The sequence below is a fragment of the Pelodiscus sinensis genome, chromosome 4 (assembly GCF_049634645.1).
Source record: "Pelodiscus sinensis isolate JC-2024 chromosome 4, ASM4963464v1, whole genome shotgun sequence".
NCBI lineage: Eukaryota > Metazoa > Chordata > Testudines > Trionychidae > Pelodiscus > Pelodiscus sinensis.
The window spans coordinates 42,269,833-42,275,832 of NC_134714.1; the positions used below are offsets into that span (position 1 = coordinate 42,269,833).

Sequence of the window (6,000 nt, forward strand, 5' to 3'; positions counted from 1 at the left end):
TCCCCACCACCCTCTAGACCAGAGGTGGGCAATAATTTTGGAAGGGGGGCCACTTCACAAATTTCAGATATGGCGGCGAAGGGGCATGACCTAATCAGAAGGGGAGGGGTTGAGAACTACCCTGCTGGTTATGGTGACCTTATTTTCTGAACCAACTGCAGGTAGTAAGAACAGTTTAAATTATGAAACAGATTAAGGGCTCGTCTACACTGGCCCCTTTTCCGGAAGGGGCATGTAAATTTCACCAGTCGTAGTAGGGAAATGCGCGGGGGATTTAAATTCCTACTTTGAAGTAGGAATAAGAGCCTCCGGAAAAGGGCGCTTTTTCCGGAGGATCGGGGCCAGTGTAGACGCTCTTTTCCGGCTTTTTTTAAAAGCCGGAAAAAAGCGGCGGACATTTTTATTTAAATGCCGCGGGGGATATTTAAATCCCCCGCGCATTTCCCTACTACGACTGGTGAAATTTACATGCCCCTTCCGGAAAAGGGGCCAGTGTAGACGTAGCCTAAGTGTTTTAACTTTCTCATGTTAGTTTATCAAGCTTCATTTTAATTAAGGTAAAATATTATGTTCAACAGAAAAGGTTTCAATGTTTTCTTTATTTATGGCAGAGGTGGGAAACCCTTTTCAGGTCTGGGGTCACAGGCCCACAAAAAAAATCAGTTGGGGACCACACAAGTGAGAAGCAAAATATTCTCCAAAACCCCCCAACGCTCACTGATGTGGCCCCAACTGAGACACCTCACCCCTCTGGTGCCCCAGCTGCACGAGGTAAGGGCAAAGGAATGGGGGGGGGGGGACCGAGGTTCTGGGTTCCCCATGGACCAGATTTACTTTTCTGGGGTTCTGGAGTTAGTGGATTTTATGGACCTTCTCAGGCTGTGGGGTAGGGACAAAAAGGAGGGGTACAGTGCATGAGACAGGGCTGCCAGCAAGTAGGATAGGGATGTGATGCAGGATCTGGGAGGGAGCTGGGGTGCAGAAGCAGGCTGGGACTAGGATTTCTGGCCAGGGGGAGGGAGCAGGAACAAGAGAGGGTGCAATGTGTGGCCAGGAAAGAGGGTGCAAGAACAAGGGATGGTTTCGGAGCAAGCTGAGACTGCTGGGTCTTGGGGGGAGGGAAGTGACGGGATTGGGGTGGGGATGGATGGATTCTGGGTATGAGGGGGAACCTTACCTGGCTTTGTGCTCCCTTGCAGCAACAGCTGCAGCCACACTGTCCCAGCCACCCTGGAGAGAGGTCCCACTGCTACGGCCATGCAGTTCTGGAGGCTGGAGACACCACTGCCGCAGCCATGAGGTCCAGGGCTGGCCCTGAGGCACCGCAGCCACAGGCCGCTCCGGAGGCTGGAGGCGCTGCTGCCATAGCCACAAGACCTGCCTCTGGGGACAGCAGCCACAGCTGCCCTGGAGGTGCTGTGGCCCGGGGCAGGCCCCGGAGGTGCCAGTAAGGCGGCTACGTGGCTTGGGGCAGGCCCTGGAGGTGCCACAGCCACAGGCCGCCCCCAGAGGCACTGCATCCACGGCCACGAGACCTGCCTCAGGGGACAGTGGCCCAGGGCCGGCCCCGGATGCACTGCTACAGCTGTAGAAGTGGCGCCTCCAGCCTCCAGGGCCGGCCCCAGACTGCGTGGCCATGGAAGCAGTGCCTCCGGAGCTGGCCTTGTTGAGGCGCCTCAGCCCCAGCGCTGCCTCCTCTGCAGCGGCTGTGTAGGGGATGGGGCCTGTAATTGCCTCATGTGCCAGATCAAAGCCCAAGTGTGGGCCGGATCCAGCCTACTGAGAAGCTTTTGTCCACCCCTGCTCTAGTCAGCTATAAACATTATCTCTACAGAGCTTAACAAGCAAAGGCTTCATTTATCAAAAGTCATAAGTAAACTTATTCTAGACTTTTTTGAACTGGGGAATTATGAGCTACTTAGAACCAATGCAAATCTAAGTCTTGTAAGAATCTAAAATTGTTCAAACCTGCTTTTCCTCAGGCCTCTCTAATAAGTGATGCTGTTTTTCTCCATATGAAGGTACAAGACATAAGTTTAATATCTGTAAATGTTTAATGTAAAGAAGTGGTGCTCCCAGGAAGACAAGACTCATTAATGTAAAATGCAATTTTGTTTATACGATTCATATAGAATAGTTAGCTCTTCCACCAGGAGAAGAATGATATTTTCAGAAGAGTTAATGTGAGTGACTGATTAGTTTAATATCAATTATTTCAGTTGCAGGTGTTAGAAAGTTCTCTCTATCTCTGTAATAGCTTTTTTTAAACAGCATAAGGAAGGGTGTGTTTTCAAGGAGAAATGGGGTAATACTGAAAAACACTGACAGCTTCTCCTTCTATTAGAGGGGGAGACCATCTCAAATCTAACTTTGTTTAACTGAAACGGGAAGCTCCTGGAGCTAAAGCCTCATGTTTTATTTGTCTGTAAAGCACCATGCACACCTCTGGCTCTGTGTATGTAATAACTAACAATGACCACTAGGGCTGTTGTTATAATCTCTCTTTGCAGGATCTTTGTGTGTGTTTAATTAATCTTTGTTGGTGATTAATTAATATTTGTGAATATCTTTGAAGATGAGAACATACCACAGACGTGTCAAGTTATATCATGTTAAATAAAGGGTTTACATGCATTCAGATATGGTCATACTGTGGTCACACAAAGGCCAAGATACTGCTACACAAGTAAGACAGAATCAAAATTGCAGAGAGGCTAAAGAATGTGTTTTGGCTGTCAATGAAAAACGTTAAAGTGTTGGATTTTTGCATTGCTTTGCACAAGGATGTATTCTGGACCACCATCTACATGTTTTGTTAGTCTATAGTGCTACCAGACCATCTGTTGTTTTTTCCTGTACAGACTAACTCGGCTACCCCCTGAAGCAAGTTAAGGCAGTTCCTTCTTGAGAGATTTCCTCATGTCCATCCACCCACTCTTTCATCCACCCTGTACCATGCCAGTTCAGACATGTCAGCCTGAGGACGTGCAAGATAGCAGTGGCCCAGCAAGGATCTCCGGGTAGGTCTACGCTACAGAGAAGACTGAAGCTGCTGCTGTCGATCTTCCAGGGTTTTAATTAGCGGGTCCTAGTGAAGACACACTAATTCAAACTGAGAGGGGCCCTCTGGTTGATGCTAGTAGTTCTGCTTCCACGAGGAGTAAGGGTAGTTGAATGAGAGTGTTCTCCCTTTGACTTCCTGCTGTGTAGACCCAGTGCCAAAAGTTGAGTTAAGGTACGTCGATTTCAGCTATGCAATTAATATAGCTGAAGTTGCGTATCTTAATTTGACCTTGTCCCATAGTGTAGACATACCCTTTCTGTCCCCACTTCATGATTCTGTGGGCTGTCACTCTCCATCATACTCCTTTCTGACTGACTCCTATCCTGTGTTTTCTCCAATAACAAAAAAAGCCATGCACTCTTCCACAGCACCCCTCATGCCACATGACACAAACCTAGGAGTCACTCAACCCCACAGAAATTCAGCCTCATCTAGAGTGGAACATCATCATTCATCCTCTGCATGTTTCAAGGAGGGGAATCACTTCCCTAGCTGAGTCCCTGGGGAATGCCGCTATTTGTGCTAACTTCTTCTCTAAGCTTGATTTTAGGTAGAATTTTCCCCCTCCGCCCCAGTCAGGCAGAATTGCCAAGTTTGCAGAGAGAATCTATATCTAGACACTCACACCATTCCCTGCTGGAACTGTCTGGAATGTAAGAACAGAGGGGTATTGATCATTTAGTGAGATTTTCATCAAACAGTTGAAAGGAGATATATCCACACAGACAGACCGTGGACCAGACAAGACTGAACCTCCTCAGTAATAATCTCTTAGCAAACAATCATACATTATAAATACACAGTGTTACACAGCCACTCATTACACAGAATGAGGTAGCAAGCAAAGGAGACAGCAAAGTTATGTATCTATAGACAGCTTTAGATGAGGTCATGAGCCATGAGTGAGCAGCTTGGCCAGAGCATTAGATCATCTCAGCCCCACAGCTACTTTCACTTGGGGTCATCAGTTTGTCAGTGTACTCCCTCTTCCTGTGTTTTTATGCGAAATGAGGTAGAATGGTCTTTTTTTTATTGCCAGTACGAAGCATTTCCTGGCATTTCCCCTATTACTAGGCACAGCTCCAGGGAGGAGGATTTTGAAGCCATGATGATGTGGAAAACTGACAACAAGCGATGGAATGGTACAGGGGAGGCAGCATGACATTTTGTCTCCAATCAAGGGGGAAGCAGCACAGTCCAATGTATAAGGACTCATATTGGGAGTCAAGAGACTGGAGTGCTGGGAGTGCTATGCCTGGCTCTATCATTGTTTTATAGTGTAATTTCAGAGAAGTCCCATCACCTGGCTATGCCTCTGTTTCCCCACCTGTGACACCATTGCTCACCTGCCTTTACCAAGTCCTTTGGACTCTAAGGCTAAAAAGCTCTGTAAGTACAGTATTACTGTTATCATCACCACCCTACGGAAAAGTAGAGATAAGAGTGTAATTATGTAAAAATCACCCCAAATGTTAATATACATCACAGATACACTGCCCCTCCCTCCTGCTTCCTTGTGATAAACGTGGAACTAGGATGAGGAGTAGCAATAAGTCATAGAAGTTGCTCAGGATGCCTAAAATGAACTTCTGAAGAAGAATGGGTAGGTGTAGAAATGACAGCCACATTGTAAAGGCAGGGCTTTTGCAGGAGAAATAAACTGCATGTCATACAAGTACTTTTTCTGGGCTTTGTTCTACCTAACTTTTCCTGTTGAAAATAATTCCAGCTCCCTTCCAACAGCCAAAGATCCACAGAGATGCTTCCCCCATCTACAGTCAGGATTTTCCAACCAAATGTTAGGGGGACCCACAGAGATTCCAGTTCTCTCTCTTTTCTCTTTTGTTAGGACTTCTTCCCCCACCCCTTGTTTTACATGCAACTTGTTCCACGAGGTCGTTCTGACCAGGGCAAGCTGCCCTAGCATTAGATATCAGATTTGTTCCACACGATCTAATAGTCTGAGACCAATTTTGACCCGTTTTCTACACAGTTTTAGAAGCTAAAAATAACAGACACAGGAGAAGACACATCCACATTGAGCAAAGAGAACATCTCCTCTCCTAACTATACGGTACCCCCTCCATCAAGCTCCTCCACTTCTAGTCCCGCTCACCTCCCCTTGGGCAAGAAACGACAATACTGCATGTTCCAGCGACTAGCCCAGGAAACAAACAGTGGGGTCAATTAAAGGCAGCCTGCCCTGTGATCTTAGAGCTGCTCCTCTCAAACCCTCTCTCCTCGGGCATTGAAAGGCTGGTGCCGATGTCCTCCTTTGCTCGGGGTGAAGGGAGAGATGAAAGGCTTTTGTCCCCTACCTGCAAGAGGGTAGCTGAGATCTCGGTCCTTCTCACCACCAGCAGCAGCAGCAGCAGAACGCCAGCCCCACCTGCTAAGGGACCGTCTGCGAACTACCGCTGCACAAGGGAGTCACATCATCTCTGCCCCTCCCTCCCAAGTCAGCAGCACTCACCAGCTAAGCGGACCTGCCAAGGGGCAGGGGCTCACTACATCAGCCTATGCAAACAGCCCGGGGCACCACAACAAACCCACGCAGGGATCGTCGGCAAAGTACCAGATGCACATATAAAGGGCTCCTCCCTTTTAGCATCAGCAATAGAAACCTCACATCAGCTCAGCTCGTTTCTTTCCCCGCCTCGGCGGCTTTGGAAGTGTGTAATGATCCGCGCTGTGCAATCATTTCCCACCCCTCCCCCCGGCCCTACGGCATCAGAGATGCTTCTGTGCTTTGACATGAGCAGACAAGGGGGCACAAACCCTGTGGTGCAAACAATCGGCCGCAGGGAGCCCTGAGCGCTCTGCCCCCTCAGCTCCTCCTTTCTGCACTAATGCCGCAGAAACAATCCAGCCCTGCCACTCGCCCCCGCCTCCTGCCTGTCTAGCTAAGGGAATGGCTGCAAATTACCAAAGACACA

The 6,000-nt window shown here is 48.3% G+C and overlaps 1 protein-coding gene across 10 annotated transcripts in view; it reads right to left on the reverse strand.

Moving 5' to 3' along the window:
* Positions 1 to 5,626, reverse strand: part of TMEM63C (transmembrane protein 63C) — a 75,463-nt gene extending 69,837 nt beyond the window's left edge. For 3 of the 10 annotated variants that reach the window (XM_014570817.3, XM_006117793.4, XM_014570816.3), the window contains exon 1: positions 5,383 to 5,529. The gene's annotated coding sequence lies outside the window, so the exon portion shown is untranslated. The other 7 variants (XM_075926802.1, XM_014570820.3, XM_075926801.1 and 4 more) reach the window with 4 other exon arrangements.
* Between the last annotated feature and the right edge of the window lie 374 nt (positions 5,627 to 6,000).